General features: G+C 36.2%; 1 long non-coding RNA gene across 1 annotated transcript; it reads left to right on the top strand.

Annotated features, from left to right (window-relative positions):
• Nucleotides 1–262: 262 nt before the first annotated feature.
• LOC144315521 (uncharacterized) lies at nt 263–21,298 on the top strand. The gene is made up of 4 exons (XR_013381237.1): nt 263–374; nt 6,977–7,005; nt 9,979–11,115; nt 20,454–21,298. It is a non-coding gene; the product is annotated as an uncharacterized LOC144315521 (long non-coding RNA).
• The last annotated feature ends 887 nt before the right edge of the window (nt 21,299–22,185 follow it).

Raw genomic sequence — 22,185 nt, 5'->3', positions numbered from 1 at the left:
CTGTATGTCTTAAAATATTCTTTTTATCAGGATGAATTTTCAATACTTTTTATTGCCACAGTAACCAGACAGTCTGTCTGAGTGGTACATGGGTATGAGATGAAAAAGGTGATATGTCTTACATCATTCACTCATTCCTTCTACATAAAGGTAGGCACTGCTCTAATAGGATCTCATTGAAGTGGAGTTTTAACTGATTATAGAGTAAGCATATTATCATTAAAATCAGTTTAATAGGCTAATTATATTGTATGTGGAAACACAGACATTGCTACTCCATTCTATCTACACTGATTTTTCTCGAAACTCTCACCGAATGAGAATAAGAGCAAGGGCATGTGGACTATGCAATCCATCTGAAATTACCATTTTACGTAAGTAAAATTTATCTTTAGTATCCCCTGAAAGTTTTGTACATTTACTTGCCTATATGGAATAGGTTTTCTTCATAGTATAACATATTTTTCATAATTAATACTGCCAAAAACAAAGATTAATTTGTAAACAATTTGGCTATTTTAAATAGTGCCACTATAAACATTGGGGTGCATGAGTCCCTTCAAAGCACCATTTTTGTATCCTTTGGATAAATGCCTAGTAGTGCAATTGCTGGGTCATAGGGTAGTTCTACTTTTAATTTTTTGAAGAACCTAATACTGTTTTCCAGAGTGGCTGCACCAGTTTGCATTCCCACCAAGAGTGTAAAAGGGTTCCCCTTTTGCACATCTTTGCCAACATCAGTGTTTCCAGACCTGTTAATTTTAGCCATTCTGAAAGGTGTGAGGTGGTATCTCATTGTGGTTTTGATTTGTATTTCCCTGATGATGAGTGAAGGGGAGCATCTTTTCAGGTGTCTATTAGTCATTTGTAGGTCTTCTTTGGAGAAATGTCTATTCATGTCTTCTGCCCATTTCCTGACTGATTATTTATTTTGGGGATGTTAACTTGCATGTCCTTCAGCAGTCCTCAGCCACAGGGAATCCTTCACTTTCTCCTACCAGCTCTTCTAGTCTTCACTTCTATCCATATCCATGTTCAGTTTTTTAAAGATTTATTTATTTATTTTAGAGAGAGAGCATACACAGTGGTGTGGAGGAACAGAGGGAGAGAATCTCAAACACACTCCCTGTGGAATATGGAGCCCGACTGGGGGCTCAATTTCATGACCCTGAGATCATGACCTGAGTCAAAATCAAGAGTAAGATGCTTAACCAACTGAGCCACCCAAGTGCTCCTATCCTTATTCAGCTTAGATGACATAGATGGTTTCAGTTTCTCACTTCCTTTTGTCCTTTCCTTTTGGCAGTATACCACACCTGCCTTTTTCAGGAGTTGATTTCTTTAGTTTGCATTATCTTCTTCCTTTTCTGGTATCCCTTGTCAATCTCTCTTGCCAACTTCTCCTTCCTAACTTGCTGCCCAATTCCTCTCTCACCCCCTTCCAATTCATTCCTCATGCAATAGCCAGTGTGATCAAATATACTCCATCTACCTCCCTGGCTCAAAAACCTTCAATGTTCTTTCAAGGTACATTACACTTAGAATAAAATATTAAAAATATTAAGGATTAAAAATATTAAGGATAAAAATATTAAGGATAAAAACCCTTAATAAGGACTTCTATCGTCCCAAATAACATAGCCCCTGCTTCCATCTGGAGCCTTAACTTTCCTCTATGCTATATTCCAACCACACTGACCTTAACTCTGGTCCTGAAACAAGTGAAGTCTGTTCTCTCCTGTGTTTCCTTATGTGTTCTCTCTGCCTGCTTGGAGCTGAGTTTTCCCAAAGCTTTACTTAAATGACCCTAGCTATCTATCATGTCTTTTCTTAGATATCAATATTATAAAGAAGTCTTTCCTTCTTCTCCACCTAAATCTCATCTCTATTATTTTTCCATGCCCCCTCTGGCCTTTTTTTACAGCAATTATCACTATGCTCAATTACATATTTTATTGATGTGATAATTTGCTTAATATTTCCAAACTATATAAGGGACAGGCTCTGTCTCCTTTTTTAAAATTAGAGTATAGTTGACACACAATGTTACTTTAGTTTCAGATATACAACATAGTGGTTCAACAACTCCATACATTAGCTCGTGTTCACCACAAGTATAGCTACCATTTGTCACTGTATAATGGTATTATGATACCATTGGCTATATTCCTTATGGTATATCTTATTACTGTGTCTTGTTCATTCCATAACTGGAAGCGGCTATATCTGTTTTATTTATCACTATATCCTCAGTGCCTAAAACACAGCAAAAGCTCCATTATACCACAAATGAAGGAACAACAATAATGTTAATATACTGGTCAGTGACACTGGGCGTAGGTAAACAGTTTAGGGGACATGGAACAGTTTGCATTATCTTTAAATTACCTTAAAACAACTATTGATATTTCTTCCTCTATATACAACAATTAAAACAAAAAGCTCAGAAATTTTAACAGGTTATGAATACCAGTATGTTATATGTGGACTTCATAGTCAAACACATCTACTATGTACTCCAGTTTTCAGAAACAGTCCCTAGGTGATCCTGGATCAATTCCATAACCTCTCTGAGGCCCAATTTCCTCATCTGAAAAATAAGGACAAGGATACTAACTTGCAGAAGTATTTTTTAAAAGAATTTATTTATTTACAAGAGACAGAGAGAGAGAGAGGCAGAGACGCAGGCAGAGGGAGAAGCAGGCAGAGGGAGAAGCAGTCTTCATGCAGGGAGCCTGATATGGGACTTGATCCCAGGACTCCAGGATTACGCCCCAGGCTGAAGGCAGGCGCTAAACTGCTGAACCACCAGGGCTGCCCAACTTGCAGAATTATTATTAAAAAAATGAGACATAAATCAAATAATAGCCCACTGCCTAGTATTTAGTAGGCATCTTACAAAGATTAGTTTCTTCCTGATGCCAATTTCTACATCATTTATGTTAATATTGCCATTCTGTATGTGCCATGACATTATTCCATTAAGTTAAAGAAATAAATTCACACTTATTACTACAAGTCTTCAAAATCATTTCAAATTTTCTTCTTCCAGTTATTTTAGGAGTTTCCAGGAGGTGTCTCATAGGTGCTCAGGAAAAGTAATTGCATTTTTAGTGAAATATAATTGACATATGACATTATATTAGTTTCTTTTTAAAAAGATTTTATTTATTCATAAGGAGAGAGAGAGAGAGAGAGGCAGAGACACAGGCAGAGGGAGAAGCAGGCTCCATGCAGGGAGCCCAACATGGCACTCGATCCCGGGTCTCCAGGATCACAGCCCGGGGCGGAAGGCAGCGCTAAACCGCCGAGCCACCAGGGCTACCCCTATTAGTTTCAAGTGTACAACAAAATGACTCTATGTAGGTATATACTGCAAAATGATTGCCACAATAAGTTTAGTTACTCTCCATCACTTGACAGAATTATAAAACATTATTTTGCCCATGCTAACCTTCAATATCTACTATTTTAGCAACTTTTAAATATACAATACAGTATTACTGACTATAGTCACCATGTTGTACATTATATTCCCATGACTTACTTATTTTATAACTGGAAGTTTGTGCCTCTTGATCACCTTAACCCATTTCATACATACCTCTACCCCTTTCCTCTGGCAACCACCTATCTGTATTCTGTATCTATGTTTTGTTTCATTTGTTCATTTATTTTGTAATCTAAAAAATCATAATGTATTTCTCATTCTCTGACATATTTCACTTAGCATAATACACTCAAGGTCCCTCCATGTTGTCACAAATGGCAAGATTTCTTTTATTTTTAATGGCTGAGTAGTACTCCATTATGTATGTATGTATAGATATCACATCATCTTTATCCATTCATCTATCTATGGACACTTTGGTTGTTTCTATCTCTTGGCTATTGTAAATAATGTTGCAATGAACATAAGGGTTCATATATCTTCTCACATCAGTGTTTTCATTTTCTTTATTAATTTCTGAGTACATATCCAGAAGTGGAATTACTGGATTTTAGAGTAGTTCTATCTTTAATTTCTTGAGGAAGCCTCAGTGTTCTCCATACTGGTTGTATTGATTTACATTCTATCCAAAAGGGCACAAGGGTTCCTTTTGCTACATATACTCAGCAACACTTTTTGTCTTTTTGATAATAGTCACTCTGACAAAAGTGATGTGATATCTCATTGAGGTTTACATTTATATTTCCCTGATGATTAGTGATACTGAGCATTTTTTTCATGTGTCTGTTGACTATCTGTATATCTTCTTTGGAAAAATATCTATTCCAATCTCCTGCCAATTTTTAAATCAAATTGTCTTTTTTCTTATTGATTTATATGAGTGAGTTACTTAAAGATTTTGGATATTAACTATTGGATATATGATTTGCAGAAATCTCCCAGTCAGTAATTAGACTTTTCATTTTGTTGATAGTTTCCTTCAACGTGCAAAAGCTTTTCAGTTTGATGTAGTCCCATTTGTTTATTTTTTTCTTTTGTTGCTCTTCCCTTTGGAGTCATGTCCAAGCTACTATTGCCCAGATCAATGTCAAGGATCTTACCACCTATGTTTTCCTCTAGGAGTTTTATGGTTTCAGGTCTTTACATTCAGTCTTAAATGCATTTTGAGTTAATTTTTGTGTATGTTATAAGGTGTAGTGTTCCAGTTTCATTCTTTTCATGTGGTTGTCAAGTTTTGATGATGCCATATATTAAAGAGAGAGTCCTTTCCCCATTGTATATCATTGCCTCCTTTGTCATAACTTAATTTACCATATATGCATGGATTTATTCCTGGCCTTTCTCTTATATTCCTTTGATTTATGTTTCTGTTTATGCCAATACCATACTGTTTTGATTACTATAGCTTTGCAGTATAGTTTCAAATCAAGGCGTTTGATGTCTCCAGCTTTGTTTTTTTCAAGATTGCTTCAGCTATTTGAGGTCTTGTGGTTCCATACAAATTTTAGGATTATTTGTCCTATTCCAGCAAAAAATGTCAATGGCACTTTAATAAGGACTGTACTGAATCTGTAGAATGCTTTGGGTAATACAGACATTTTAATAATATTAACTCTTCCAATCTATGAGCATGGAATATGTTTCCATTTATTTGTGTCTTCTTCAATTTCATTCATTATTGGCTCATAGTTTTTGGTGTACAGACCTTGAAAGTTTTGAGTAGAGTCTTTAGGCTGTTCTATATATGAGATCATCTTATCTGCAAATAGTTACAGTGTTACTTACTCTGTTCCAATTTAGACACCTTTTATTTCTTTTTCCTACCTGATTATTCTGGCTAGGAATTCCAATACTATGTGCAATAAAAGTGGTGATGGTGGAATCTTTGTCTTATTTATGATCTTAGTGGGAAAAAATCAGTTTTTCACTGTTGAGTACAATGTTAGCTGTAGATTTGTCATATTTGGCCTTTTTTATGTTGAGGTACATTCCATCTATACCCACTGTGTTGAGAGTTTTTATCATAAACAAATACAGAATTTTGTCAAATGCTTTTCCTGCATCTACTGAAATGATTATATTCATTTTACCCTTCATTTTGTTAATGTAGTTTATCATGTTGACTGATTTGTGACTCCTTGCATCCTTGAAATAATCCCACCAGACAATGGTATATGATCCTTTTAATATATTGTTGAGTTCAGTTTGCTAATATTTTCTTGAGAATTTTTGCACCTATGTTTATCAGTGATACTGGCTTGTAATTTTCCTTTTTTGTGGTATCTTTGACTGGTTTTAGTATCAGGATAATGCTGGTCTCATAAAATGAGTTTGGATATATCCCCCCGCCCTCTTCAATTTTTTGGAAGAGTTTGAGAAGGATAGGTATTAAATCTTTGAATGTTTGGTAGAATTCATTAGTGAAGCTATCTGGTCCTGGACATTTGTTTGTTGGGAGGTTTTTTGATTACTTATTTAATCTCATAACTATTAATCTATTCAGTTTTTCCCCATGATTCATTCTTAAAAAATTGTATGTTTCTAAGAATTTAACTATTTCTTCTAGCTTGTCACATTTGTTGACATATAATTGTTCATAGTAGTCTCTTATGATCCTTCATATTTCTTTTATATCAGTTGTAATTTCTCTTTCATTGCTGATGTTATTTGAATGTTCTTTTTTTCTCAACGAATCTAAAGATTTGTCAGTTTTGTATATCTTTTCAAAGAATGAGCTCGTAGTTTCATTGAGCTTTTCTATTGTCTTTTTAGTATCTATTTCATTTATTTCTGTTCTGATCTTTATTTCTTTCCCTCTATTAACTTTGGGATTTGTTTGTTCTTTTTCAAACTCCTTTAGATATATATTGTGTATTTGAGGGTTTTCTTGTTTCCTAAGGTAGGTCTGTATTGCTATAAACTTCCCCCTTAGAACTACTTTTTTCTGCATGCACCCCCATAGATTTTGATACGTTATATTTCCATTTGCATTTATCTCAAGATTTTTTCATTTCTCTTTTCATTTCAGTTTGATCCATTAGTTGTTCAATAGCATGCTATTTAATTTCCACCTACTTGTGATTTTTCCTTCTGTAATTGATTTCTAGTTTCATACCACTGGGTTCAGAAAAAATGTTTGATAGGATATTAACCTTCTTAAATTTATTGAGACTTGGTTGTGGCCTAATATATGATATATCCTGGAGGATGTTCCATATGTACTTAAAAATATGCATTCTGCTGCTATTGGATGGCATATATGTAACTGTTAAGTCCACCTGGCAGAATGTATCATTTAAGGTCAATGTTTCCTTATTGATTTTCTGTTTGGATGATCTATCCATTGATGCATGTGGGATATTAAGGCACCTACTATTATTTAATTGCTGTCAATTTCTCTCTTTGGGTCTGTTAATATATAAAACATTTAGGTATTCCTTTGCTGATTGCATATATATTTATAAATGTTATATTTTTTGGAAGGGTTTATCATTATGTAATGCCCATCTTTGTCTTTTATTACAGCCTTTGTTTTAAAGCCTATTGTGTCTGATGTAAGTATAGCTATTTTCAACCTCCTTTTGGTTATCATTTGCATGAAACACTTTTTCCATCCCTTCACTTTCAGTGGATGTGTGTCCTTACATCTGAAATTGGTCTTTTGTAGGCAGCGCATAGTTGGGGTTGTTTTGTTTTGTTTTTATATATTCAGCCACTCTGGATCTTTTGGATAAAAAAATTAGTCCATTTCCATTTAAAGTAACTATTGACGGGTATGCACATAATGCCATTTTGTTAATTATTTTCTGGCTATTTTCTAGTTCCTTCATTACTTCCTTCTGTTGCTCTTTTCCCTTGTGTTTTGATGACTTTCTACAGTGTTATGCTTAGATTCCTTTCTTATTACCTTTTGTGTATCTACTATAGGGTTTTGCTTTTGGTTATCACAAGGCTCACATATAATAGCATATATATATATATATATATATATATCCACCTACTTCCACCATATATACATATATATGGTCTGAAATTGACAGCAAATTAAGTTTGAACACATCCCCCCAAAATCTACATTTTCCCTCTCCACCATGTTTTATATTTTTGATATCACATTTTATATCTTTTTGTTATGTGTATCATCTATTGTAGTTAATCTTTACTACTTATTTTTTATAACGTTCATACTAGCTTTATAAGTGATTAGTCCCCTACTTTTACTATATTTACCTTTACCAGTGAGACTTTTACTTTCATATGTTTCTTGTTACTAATTAGTGTCCTTTCTTTTCAGCCTGAAAAATTCTCTTTTACATTTCACATAAGACCAGTTTAGTGGTGATAAACTTTAAATTTTGCTTGTCTGGAAAATTCTATATCTCTCCTTCAATTATGAATGATAACCTTGCTGGGTACAGTATTCTTGGTTAGAAGTTTGCATTCATCAACCAGCACTTTGAATATATAATGCCACACTCTTCTGGCCAGCAAAGTTTCTGCTGAGAGATTTTCTGATAGTCTTATGGGAATTTCCTCATATATAATAAGTTGCTTTTCTCTTGTTGCTTTGAAGATTATATCTTTAAAATTTGACATTTTATTTATAATGTGTCTTGGTGTGAGTCCCTTTGGGTTCATCATTTTTTATTAAAGTACAGTTGATTACATTAGTTTCAAGTGTACAACATAGTATTCAACAAGTCTATACATTATGCTATACTCACCACAAGTGTAGCTACCATTTCTCATCATACTACAACATTATTACAATACCATTGATTATTCTCTGCATGCTCTACCTTTTACCTCTGTGACTTATTTCATAACTGGAAGCCTGTATCTCCCACTCCCACCATCCATTTTCCCTCTCCCCTCACTCCACCCCATACCCAGAAATCATCAGTTTTTTCTATTTATAGATAGATTTGTTTCTTTCTTTTTTTTTTAGATTTCACATTTAAGTAAAATCATATGGTATCTGTCTTTCTCTGAATTATTTCACTTAATATAACACCTTCTAGGTCCATCCATGTTGTTGTAAATAACAAGATCTCATCCCTTTTTATGGTTAAGTAATATTCCATTATACATATACCACAACTTTTTTATACATTCACCCAGCTGTGGACACTTGAGATGCTTTCATATCTAAGCTATTGTAAATAATCCTGCAATAATAATAAGGGTGCATATATCTTTTCAAATTAGTAGTTTTGTTTTCTTTAGGTAAATACCCAGTACTGGAATTACTGGATCATATGGTATTTGTATTTTGAATTTTTCGAGGAACCTCCATACTGTTTTCCCCAGTGACCACACCAATTTACATTTTCACCAAGAGCATACAAAGGTTCCTTTTTCTCTACATTCTCACCAACATTTGTTTATTAACTTTTTGTTTCCAGCCATTCTGACAGATATAAGGTGGTATCTCATAGTGGTTTTGATCTGCATTTCCCTGAAGATTAGTGATTTTTTTTTATGATTTGTGATGTTAAACATCTTTTCATATGTCTGTTGGCCATTTGTATGTCTTTGGCAAAATGTCTATTCAGGTCCTCTGTGTTTTAATCAGATTATTTGGTTTTTGTTGTTGAATAGTATAAATTCTTTATATATTTTGGATATTAACTTTTTGGGGTTCACCTAATTTGGAGCTTTCTAGGCATCCTGAATCTGTATGTCTGATCTTAATCCCCAGATCAGGTGAGTTTTCAGCCTTTATTGTTTCAAATATACTTCCTGCCCCTTTCTCTCTGTCTTCTATAATGTGAATGTTCCACTCGACATTATCTTACAGATTGCTTAAACTAGCCTCACTTCTTAAATTATTTTTTTCTTTTTGCTGCTTTGGTTAAGTTCTACTTTTCTTCTAGGTCAGTGATTCTTTCTTCTGTTTCATCTAGTTTGCTCTTGAAACCCTCTAGTATATTTTTCAGTTCAGTTACTGTGTTCTTCATGCCTATGACTTGTGTTTGGTATGTTCTTATATTTTATATCTTTTTGAGAAGTTCTCACTGTGTTCATCTATTCTTCTCCCAAGTCCGGTGAGCATCTTATGATGATTATTTTGAGTTCTTCATCAGGAAAATTACTTATCTCCATTTCATTAAGGATTTTTTGGGTATTGTATCTTATTCTCTCATATGGAATAGATGCCTCTGTTTCTTCATTTTGCCTGACTCTGTGTTTATTTTTTGTTTGTTTGTTTGTTTTAAGATTTTATTTGTTTATTCATGAGAGACCAGAGAGAGGAGCAGAGACATAGGCAGAGGGAGAAGCAGGTTCCGTGAGGGAAGCCTGCTGCAGGACTTGATCCCAGGATCTCGGGATCACAACCTGAGCCCAGGCATCCCCTGTGGTTTTTTTCTATGTATTAAGCAAAACTTCTGTCTCTCCCAGTCTTGAAGGAGTGGTCCTTGGCGGGGGGAGGGGGGGGGATAAATCTTATCATTGAAATGTGCCCTAGCTCTTGATTGTCTCTCAAATATTTTGATTGCCTAAGCAGCCTGATTTATTTCTGATAGGTCCCAGTTATTGATAGGGCTCAATTGTGTGCCAAGATCTGTGTTACAGAAGGAAGGATCTCAGGCAGCACCTAACTCAGGCTGATTGGAAGCTAATCCCATAGGCAACCACTTTTAAGGTATGCAAATATATAGTTATATGGGACAGTAATTGTAGATCCTGCTATACTCCAGACCAGGGAGTCTGGAAGTGTCCCCTTGGCAACAGTTGTAAAAACTGGCAGCTTTAGTGGGGCCCAGGAGCAGTGCTGAAGTGGGTATACCCACTGTGCTGGCAGGTTAGGAGGAGAATGCAAAAAGGGCTCCTACTAATGCTGGCATTAGCAAAGTAGAGGGAGAAGTAAAACATGTCCTTGGAGAGAGTCACAGTAGGCTTCTGCCCCTCTGGCAGACAACTTAAGGTTAAAAAATGAATCTCCTTCACAAGTGGTTTAGCTGCTTGCTACTTTTCTGCTGGGTTTCAGGGCTAGTGAATTCATGCATGAGCCCTTTATGAAAGAAATCTCCATCCCCTATAGCCCTATGTTCTCCTGGGTTTCAGAAGTTTTGAGTGTAGGTCCTAAGGGTTGGGGTACGTGATGTGGGGCAGAAACACCTCTCTTCTCAGGAAGAAGCCCTGTATTTTGTATATTACTGCCAATGGTGGGTTGCCACAAGGGGGTAGTGGGAGTTTGGTGAGACTTCATCTCTGCCTCTTCTATCCACCAAGATGTGGCTCTTTTATCATTAGTTGTGGAGGAGCTATTCAACTATTTTCATGTCTTTTTCAGAGGGAATTGTTCCATATAAAACTATAAGTTTTTGTGTTCATGGGAAGATGTGAGTTCAGATCTTCCTATGTTGCCATCTTGAACTACCTCCTAATCAATTTTTAATTACTCATGTTCTCCTTTCTCTTTTGGGTTTGGGCCCTTGTCTCTGTGAGTAACAACCAAGGCCTCCTCGGCTGCAGCTATCCCACTGGTACTGATTGATCTCCAACTGGTACCTACATAAGATGAACTGTGCTAAGCTTAAATGCATGGAGATTTCAACGTGCCAAGACATACTGCCGTGCTGTTTCCTGGTGCTCTCCTGCTACTTTCCCCATTAATACCAATGGTGTCGTTTTTGTTTTTGAAGCTATCTGACTAGAAAGTGAGTAATTCTTCTCATCCTCACTTCTGTGCTACCTTCTGTTAGCATCTGTTAGAGAATTTTTTAAAATGCCTTTTTATTTTACAACTACCCCTTATTCTCAACCCTCTTATTTATTGTTCAAAGGTAAAAAATAACAGCCTTTATTATGGACTGAATGTTTGTGTCCCCTCAAAATTCATGTGCTGAATTCTAACCCAATGTGATGGTATTAGAAAGTGAGGCCTTTGGAGGTGATTATATCATGAAGGTGGAATTCTAATAAATGGGATGAGTGCTCTTACCAAAGAGCCCTCTCACTCCTTCTGCCACGTGAAGATACAGCAATACTGCCATATATAAACCAAGAACCAGGCCCTCATAACACATGGGATCTGCTGATGGCTTGATCTTAGACTTCGCAGTCTCCAAAACTTAAGAAAAAACAGTTTGCTGTTTAAGTTATCCAGTCTATGGTATCTTTGTTATGGTAACATGAACAGACTAAGACAGGACTGAATTAGTCTGCTGGGACTGTCATAAGATAATGTCACTGGCTGGGTGGCTTAAACAACAGGAAAAAAATTATATATATATATATATATAATATCTTAATATACTATATATAATTTATATATATAAATATATAGTTTTATTTTTTTATTTAGTTTATATTTTTTAAATATAGTAAATATATATATATAGTTTTGGAATCTAAAAGTCCAAGATCAAGGTGCCAGTAGAGATGGTCTCTGATGAGATCTCTCTCTTCACTTGGAGATAGTGCCTCCTTAATGTGTCTTCACATGGCCTTTTCTCTGTATGCAGCAGTCCTATAAAGACAGTAGTTCTATGGGATTAGGGTCCCACACTTTTGACCTCTTTTAACTTAATTACCTCTATAAAGGCCCTATCTCCCAATATACTCACTTTGAAGGTTAGGGCTTCAACATATGAATGTGGCTGGGGGAAGGTGGAGGGTACACAATTCAGTTGATGATAAACCTGGACTAAGAATACCAGAGAATGGGTTATACATAAAATCTCCCATCCCTTCAAATATCAATAAATTATTCTTACATCCAATTTATATTCCCTCAATTTTCTTTCCTTTGGGACAACTTGTCTGCTTTTAAAATTTCTTGATCTTAATTTCATAAAAGACCTTTAACAAATTAAAAACAAGACTCCTTATTCCTAACAAATCATAGCTGAGAATTTCCCTAACTTGAGAAGGGAAAGAGGCATTCAGATCCAGGAGATAGATGCCCCCTAAAATCAATAAAAATCGTTCGACACCTCAACATTTTAATAGTGAAACTTGCAAATTCCAAAGATAAAGAGAAGATCCTTAAAGCAGCAAGAGTCAACAGATCCCTAACCTTTATGGGGAGAAGTATTAGGCTAACAGCAGACCTCTCCACAGAGACCTGGCAGGCCAGAAAGGGTGGTAGGATATATTCAGGGTCCTAAATTAGAAGAACATGCAGCCAAGAATATCTGGCAAGGCTCTCATTCAGAATAGAAGGAGAGATAAAAAGCTTCCAAGATAGTCAGAAACTGAAAGAATATGTGACCTCCAAACCAGCTCTGCAAGAAATATTAAGGGGGACTCTGTATAAGAAAGAGGAAGTCCAAGAAAACAATCCACAAAAACAGAGACTGAATAGGTATCATGATGACACTAAACTCATATCTTTCAATAGTAACTCTGAATGTGAATGGACTTAATGACCCCATCAAAAGGCGCAGGGTTTCAGACTGAATAAAAAAGCAAGACCCATCTATTTGCTGTTGAAAAGAGACTCATTTTAGATGTAAGGACACCTACAGCCTGAAAATAAAAGGTTGGAGAACCATTTACCATTCAAATGGTCTCTCAAAAGAAAGCAGGGGTAACCATCCTTATATCAGATAAACTAGAGTTTATCCCAAAGACTGTAGTAAGAGATGAAGAGGGACACTATTTCATATTTTAAAGGATCTATCCAACAAGAGGACCTAACAATCATGAATATCTATGCCCCAAAAGTGGGAGCTGCCAAGTATATCAATCAATTAATAACCAAGGTTAAGACATACTTAGATAATAATACACTTATACTTGGTGACTTGAACACAGCGCTTTCTATAATAGACAGATCTTCTATGCACAACATCTCAAAAGAAACAAGAGTTTTATTTTTTTTATTTATTTATTTTTTTAGAAACAAGAGTTTTAATTGACACACTGGACCAGATGGATTTCACAGATATTTACAGAACTTTACATCCAAATGCAACTGAATACACATTCTTCTCAAGTGCACATGGAACTTTCTCCAGAATAGACCACATGCTGGGTCACAAATCAGGTCTTAACCAATACCAAAAGACCTGCATATTTGCAGACCATAATGCTTTGAAACTAGAACTAAATCGTAAGAAGAAGTTTGTAAGGATTTCAAACACGTGGAGGTTGAGGACCATCCTGCTAAAAGATGAAAGGGTCAACGGGAAATTAGAGAAGAATTAAAAAGATTCATGGAAACTAATGAGAATGAAGATACAATCGTAAAAAATATTTGGATGGATACAAGCATCCACCCAAATACTGGAAAGAACTCAAATACAAAAGCTAACCTTGCACCTAAAAGAGCTGGAAAAAAACAGCAAATAGATCCTACACCAGCGGAAGAAGAGAATTAATAAAGATTCGAGCAGAACTCAATGAACTAGAGACCAGAAGAACTGTGAAACAGATCAACAAAACCAGGAGTTGGTTCTTTGAAAGAATTAATAGAGAGATAAACCATTAGCCAGCCTTATTAAAAAGAAGAGAGAAAAGACTCAAATTAATAAAATCATGAATGAAAAAGGAGAGATCACCACCAACACCAAGGAAATACAAACGATTTTGAAAACTCATTATGAGCAGCTATACACCAATAAATTAGGCAGTCTAGAAGAAATGGACGCATTTCTGGAAAACCACAAACTACCCAAACTGGACCTGGAAGAAATAGAAAACCTGAACAGGCCAATAACCAGGGAGGAAATTGAAACAGTCATCAAAAACCTCCCAAGACACAAAAGGCCAGGGCCAAATGGCTTCCCCGGGGAATTCTATCAAACATTTAAAGAAGAAACCATACCTATTCTACTAAAGCTGTTTGGAAAGATAGAAAGATAGAAAGCGATGGAGTACTTCCAAACTCTATTCTATGAGGCCAGCATCACCTTAATTCCAAAATCAGACAAAGACCCCACCAAAAAGGAGAATTATAGACCAATATCACTGATGAACACAGATGCAAAAATTCTCAACAAGATTCTAGCCAATACGATCCAACAATACATTAAGAAGATTATTCACCATGACCAAGTGGGATTTATCCCCGGGATGCAAGGCTGGTTCAACACTCATAAAGCAATGTGATTGATCACATCAGCAAGAGAAAAAACAAGAACCATATGATCCTCTCAATAGTTGCAGAGAAAGCATTTGACAAAATACAGCATCCATTCCTTACCAAAACTCTTCAGAGTGTAGGGATAGAGGGAACATTCCTCAACATCTTAAAAGCCATCTACGAAAAGCCCACAGCAAATATCATTCTCAATGGGGAAGCACTGGGAGCCTTTCCCCTAAGATCAGGAATAAGACAGGGGATGTCCACTCTCACCACTGCTATTCAACATAGTACTAGAAGTTCTAGCCTCAGCAATCACGCAACAAAAGAAATAAAAGGCATTCAAATGGGCAAAGAAGAAGTCAAACTCTCCTTCTTCGCCAATGACATGATACTCTACATAGAAAACCCAAAAGACTCCACCCCAAGATTACTAGAACTCATACAGCAATTTGGCAGTGTGGCAGGATACAAAATCAATGCCCAGAAATCAATGGCATTTCTATACACTAACAATGAGACTGAAGAAAGAGAAATTAAGGAATCAATCCCATTTACAATTGCACCCAAAAGCATAAAAAACCTAGGAATAAACCTAACCAAAGAGATAAAGGATCTATACCCTAAAAACTATAGAACACTTCTGAAAGAAATTGAGGAAGACACAAAGAGATGGAAAAATATTCCATACTCATGGATTGGAAGAATTAATATTGTGAAAATGTCAATGTTACCCAGGGCAATTTACACATTTAATGCAATCCCTATCAAAATACCATAGACTTTCTTCAGAGAGTTGGAACAAATCATCTCAAGATTTATGTGGAATCAGAAAAGACCCCGAATACGAGGGGAATATTAAAAAAAGAAAACAATAGCTGGGGGCATCACAATGCCAGATTTCAGGTTGTACTACAAAGCTGTGGTCATCAAGACAGTGTGGTACTGGCACAAAAACAGACACATAGATCAATGGAACAGAATAGAGAACCCAGAAGTGGACCCTCAACTTTATGGTGAACTAATATTCGACAAAGCAGGAAAGACTATCCACTGGAAAAAAAACAGTCTCTTCAATAAATGGTGCTGGGAAAACTGGACATCCACATGTAGAATAATGGAACTAGACCATTCTCTTACACCAGACACAAAGATAAACTCAAAATGGATGAAAGATCTAAATGTGAGATAAGAATCCATCAAAATCCTAGAGGAGAACACAGGCAACACCCTTTTTGAACTTGGCCACAGCCACTTCTTGCAAGATACATCCATGAAGGCAAAAGAAACAAAAGCAAAAATGAACTATTGGAACTTCATCAAGATAAAAAGCTTCTGCACAGCAAAAGAAACAGTGAACAAAACTAAAAGACAACCTACAGAATGGGAGAAGATATTTGCAAATGACCTATCAGATAAAGGGCTAGTATCCAAGATCTATAAAGAACTTATTAAACTCAACACCAAAGAAACAAACAATCCAATCATGAAATGGGCAAAAGACATGAACAGAAATCTCACAGAGGAAGACACAGACATGGCCAACAAGCACATGAGAAAATGCTCCCCATCACTTGCCATCAGGGAAATACAAATCAAAACCACAATGAGATACCACCTCACACCAGTGAGAATGGGGAAAATTAACAAGACAGGAAACAACAAATGTTGGAGAGGATGTGGAGAAAGGGGAACCCTCTTGCACTGTTGGTGGGAATGTGAACTGGTGCAGCCACTCTGGAAAACTGTGTGGAGGTTCCTCAAAGAGTTAAAAATAGAGCTACCCTATGACCCAGCAATTGCACTGCTGGGGATTTTCCCCAAAGGTACAGATGCAGTGAAAGACTGAGACACCTGCACCCCAATGTTTATAGCAGCAATGTCCACAATAGCCAAACTGTGAGAGGAGCCTTGGTGTCCATCAAGAGATGAGTGGATAAAGAATATATATATATATATATATATATATATATATATATATATATAATGGAATATTACTCAGCCATTAGAAACAACAAATACCCACCTTTTGCTTCGATGTGGATGGACCTGGAGGGTATTATGCTGAGTGAAATAAGTCAATTGGAGAAGGACAAACATTATATGGTCTCATTCATCTGGGGAATATAAAAAAAATAGCGAAAGGGAATAAAGGGAAAGGAGAGAAAATGAGTGAAAATATCAGTGATGGTGACAAAACATGAGAGACAACTAATTCTGGGAAATGAATAAGGAGTAGTAGTAGGGGAGGTGGGCGGGAGTTTGGGGTGCCTGGGTAATGGGCACTGAAGGGGACACTTCCAGGATGTGCACTGGGTGTTATGCTATATGTTGGCAAATTGAACTCCAATAAAAAAGTAAATTAAAAAAATAAATAAATAAAAGACTCCTTATTCCTAATTTCATAAATTAGGTTTCTGTAGCCCTACTTTATCCATACCCAATATGCTTAGAACTATATTACTCAGCTTGATCTCCTGCCTGCACCCCCCACACCCATATTTTTGCTTTCAGTATCACAAAGATAAACACCCAAGGTGATAATGATACAGGGTCTCTCTCTGGTTCCTGAATATCTTCCAGGTGCTATAGAAAATGAGCGCTTCACAAAAATCAGTAACTCTGAATTCTAAGGTGCTCATTTTGTGTATGTTCTCAATTACGTGGCCTAAAAGGATTAGTAAATCACGACTGACTGACTCATTTTTGCAGAAAAGCAGTTTAGGCCATAGGAACAATGAAACAGGGATCCCTGGGTGGCGCAGCGGTTTGGCGCCTGCCTTTGGCCCAGGGCGCGATCCTGGAGACCCGGGATCGAATCCCATGTCGGGCTCCTGGTGCATGGAGCCTGCTTCTCCCTCTGCCTGTGTCTCTGCCTCTCTCTCTCTCTCTGTGACTATCATAAATAAATAAAAATTTAAAAAAAAAAAAAAAAAAAAAAAAAAAAAGGAACAATGAAACATGTCAACTACCTATCCCTCTGATAACATAAAAGTTATTTTCTCTACTGGTTGTTTGGCTCTTAAATTAGGAGTGCTCACAGCATGAAAGGGAAAGATGTAGCTTGCACATGTATAAATTTGTGTCTGATCCCATTAACTAAGGAGGTTAGATTCTGGTGCTAATGAGGGAAAGGGTAGAACTTTAATCCTCAGAGATAGGTTATATTCACACAATGAAAAGTTTTGTTCCCTAGCTTACTACCTTGTTTTCATGTAAACTTGAGCTACTGATCTAAAAAGGAACTAAGCTAAAATGTCTAGTTGGTGATTTACTCAGCAATCACTAATTTAGCTTTTCCTGTATCCCCAGCTCTGTGCTATATAGTGAAGATACAATTATAAGTGTATAACCCCTACCCTCAAAAGTCCTGCAGTCTAATGAATTTTCACTGAAATTTGTTAACATTTGCTGAAAAATAAACTATCATCCTAATAATGTTTTATCTTGAACATAATATATTTGTTTTGTACAGTACTCTGCAACTTAGCAAACATTGTCATATAATTATCTCACTTCATCCTCCCAGTAATACTCATTAGTAGGTGTCATTAACTCCAATTTAAAGATTAAAAAAAAACTCAGCATCAAAAAGTTTAAGTGAATTTTCCAAGGTCATAAAGCAAGTGCATAAACCCAGGGCTTCTCTTAAACTCAAGTCCTGTGTGTCATCAAAAAATTTATAAGTTCTTGACTCATTTATGTTCAGAATTTTAAGTGTTCTATGGTGTCATCTAACTCTACTTTTTTATTTATAATTTTATATATTACAATTAGCTGCCAATGTCAAGGGGGCCATTTTTGATGAGAAAGTTCCTAGTGACTTCAACAATGACAAAGAAACACAAACCTACTGATACTTAAATAAAATCAAGTTATAATCAGTTTGCCCATTTTAAGTTGATTCTCCATAAAACAGTCTAAATATTCACAAAAGTCAATTTTTAGATCCTGGGTTATATCATAATGCTTCAGCATAATCCAAAAAGACATTTTGAAAATAAGAGTATCTTTTCCCTCTTCATTATACCATTGTGCAAAATTCAGCTCCAATAATTAATTTTTAGTTTCGCACCAAGTGACACATGGAGAAATTTCTACTCTTTGTTAAATCCATATATGTCAAAATGTTTGCTGCAAGTTTGATGATGAGAGTTCTATATTTGCATAGTGCTATCCTATTTCTCATTTTACACAAGACTTTGACTCCAGGGAGGAGTTCATGGAGAGCTGTTGAAACTAGCCCAGGTGCACTGGCAGCTTAATGGTATTCGTTATGTCAAAGGCACCCAGCTGCCAGTGAGCAGACTGTAAGGCAGAGGTCCCCCGCTTGTGCATATATTGGAATCACCTGGGTAGCTTTAAAAATTCTGATACCAGGACTCACCCCCAACACACCCCAGAATTCTGATTAAATGGTCTGGAGTGCAGTCAGTTACTAGGAATTTTTGAAAGCTCTCCAAGGTACTTAAGGTACAATCAAGTTTGAAAATCACTGACTTGTGACAGTCAAAGTATGGTTCCTGTGTTAGAGTAGGCAGTTAGATAGATATGAACAGGAGGGGAAAAAGGAGGATGACAAATGGACAATTGCCAGGGACCACTGATCTCTGCCCAGACACAGCCTCACCCCTCCTAGACCAACTCTTTTTGTGGCTTAATACAACTGATTTATACAACCAGCTACAGGATTTTCCTAACTTTAGAGCATGTGCACTTAAGAAAGACCTTGTCCAAAAAAAAAAAAAAAGAAAAAAAAAAAGAAAGACCTTGTCCGCTAGTAAAGCCAGGTTATTATAATATCATCATAATACTATTTGCATTGTGGTTTGACCCGACCCCCTGAGTTGGGCTTAGGCGCTCATGGAAAGATAACTAACAAACTTGGGCAAAACGTTGGAGCAGAGGAAACCAAGGCGGATCCAAGTGTGGAGTGATAATAACAAGATGAGAGGAAGGAGACCAAACAAACCCCCATAAAAGAACACAGTGAGAAACTCAGCGCACTACTACCCATCCTCATGTCAGCCCACTCCTCGGTCTCTGGACTGTACTGTCACTTTTTGCTAAAAAAAAAACCAAAAACAGAAACAAAAAACAAATAAAAAACCTTGCTTACCTTTATGCTGTCGAGTCTCTCCAAGTGAATTCCTTCCTTGGAGAAGACAAGGATTGAAGAGTTCCACAACCCACCACCTGATAACACCTGGACCCCCCACACTGGGAACTTGTTAGAACTGTGAGTCTGGAGCCCCACCCAAAATGACTGAAGCAGAATTCTGGGGGTGGACCCAAGGTAAAGTTTTGGAACCACTGTTCTTAAGGGAAAATAAGAGGAGGCTATTACTGGGTTATTTATAGACATTATCTTAAATAAATAGTAAGTTTTAGCCTGGGAGGTTAGAGAAGAGTAACTATTTTGGGTAAATATTACATTGTTTGCCATCCCTGTGAAATAGGCAACACTGAAAAAGAAGTTCCCCTGCCTTAATCCCTTTTCATTTCAAGTACAAAGTTGGGTACTGGAGGACAAGCCCTGGAAATCATGATAAGAGAACCAATGTTTACTTAATGTTTGCACACTTCTCATAAAGCTGTGTCTGTCTGCTAGTATGCTCATAATTTTACTCTGCTAACATTTTTGGCCAATAACTGAAAGGAAATGGGTACTGTAGGAATAATAATCATTTTGCTACATTCACATTAAGTTGTAAGTATGAATTTTCTTGAATTTTTCAAGACAAATTCTACAAAAGATTTTTTTTTCCACTGGGTGTTGCCTTAGTTATGATCTCTTGACCCAAACTATTTGATTTCCTCAGACACTGTTTACCAAGCAATTACAATAAATACAAAAAGCCCTTATTGCCATGGAATATTTTTGCTGATTCTCTCAAGTGAAAGAACTCTGTTATGTAATGAAAGAAAGCCTTTTTAGTAACTCTGAATTTTTTTCCTTTGTTGAAGGAAAATCAAAGAAAATGAAAATCCCTGTATCTGCATTATGCCAATCATCAAGTTGAAAACTCCGCCTATATTTTTGTCCAAATACTTATTTCTTTGCCGGGAAGTATCGAAGGGATTAAGAACTCCTCTCATCACAGAGCTACCTGCTGTTGTTCCCATCCATTTGCAGTGAGTACATCCTTAGCAGCATCTCAAAAGGATCAAACAATTCAGCTTTCTCAGAGACTTTCTTTAAAGAGCTTGGACTTCCCAAATTCTAAGAATATACAACTAAACTTTTAAAGGCGCATTTAAACAGAAGATGATATTTTAAAACTGACTTCTTTGGCTTCCAGTCCCAGAATATAGTTTGCTGAAGTAACACAGGACTACTAGACTGATGAGATTCGTCATACGTTCACCTAAAGCAAAAATAAGGCTGCTCCTAAAACACTTTCACAACCCTCAGGATTGATGAAAAATATAACTACAGTTGGAAAAATCCACAATGTAAAAATCATAAACTACTCAAGGAAGAAGTTACTAGAAGAGTTAGCAGGGGAGGCCTGGGTGGCTTAGCGGTTTAGTGCTGCCTTTGGCCCAGGGCATGATCCTGAAGACCCGGGATCAAGTCCCACGTCAGGCTCCCTGCATGAAGCCTGATTCTGCCTATGTCTCTGCCTCTCTCTCTCTCTCTCTCTCTCTCTTTCTCTCTGTGTGTCTCTCATGAATAAATAAATAAAATCTTAAAAAAAAAGAAGACTTAGCAGACACAAAAACCAATAGGATTAGCACAACCAAGAAGTTGAAAAATAAATATTAATAAATATTTAATATTTGGTATATTGCTATTTAATTGAGGTGAAATTCACATGACATAAAATTAACCATTTTAATGTGTGTAATTCAGAGGCATTTAGACTTTCACAGTGTTGTACAATCACCACTTTTATTAAGTTCTAAAACATTTTCAACACCTCAAAGAAAACTTCATACCCAATAAGCAGTCACTTCCCATTTTCCCCTACCTTATCCCTTGGCAACCACCTATCTGCTTTCTGTCTCTATGAATTTACCTATTCTGGATAAACAGAATTGTTATACATTATAAACAACTAATTACAAAATTTAATTTTTAAGGATTCCCATATACTACTAACAAATATTGTAAGACAATTTAAAAATCCCACAAAAGATATTCTAGACCTCTATGAAAAAAATGACAAAAAATTTTAAAAGATTTTATTTATTTGTATTTATTTATTTATTTATTTATTCATGAGAGACAGACAGAGAGAGGTGGAGGCAGAAGCAGAAGCAGGCTCCCTACAGGGAGCTCAATGCAGGACTCGATCCCAGGACCCTGAGATCACGACCTGAGCCAAAGGCAGATGCTCAACCACTGAACCCCTGGCATCCCAAAATTACAAAATTTTATTAAAAGGAGAAACTAAATGAATAAATAAACCACAGTGATAGATATGGAAATTCTAAATAATAATTCCTCTATAATCAGTTCATAAATTTAGTGTAATCCTTTCCAAACCATGGCAGTGTTTCATTAATTTTGAAAAGATAATCCTAAAATTCATATTAAAGAATAAGAAGCCAAGAATAGTCAAGGTAATTTTAAAAAATATAAGGGAAGGAACTTGCCTTACCAGATAGCATAACATATTGAAAAAGTTAAAATTATCAAAATTAAAAAGGCTCTGGGGCAGGGATATATAAATAAGCCAGTAGAACAGAACCA

This window comes from Canis aureus, chromosome 6 (genome assembly GCF_053574225.1).
Source record: "Canis aureus isolate CA01 chromosome 6, VMU_Caureus_v.1.0, whole genome shotgun sequence".
Classification (NCBI taxonomy): domain Eukaryota; kingdom Metazoa; phylum Chordata; class Mammalia; order Carnivora; family Canidae; genus Canis; species Canis aureus.
The sequence above is the reverse complement of the archived record's forward strand: the minus strand, read 5'-3'. Positions and strand labels throughout refer to the sequence as shown.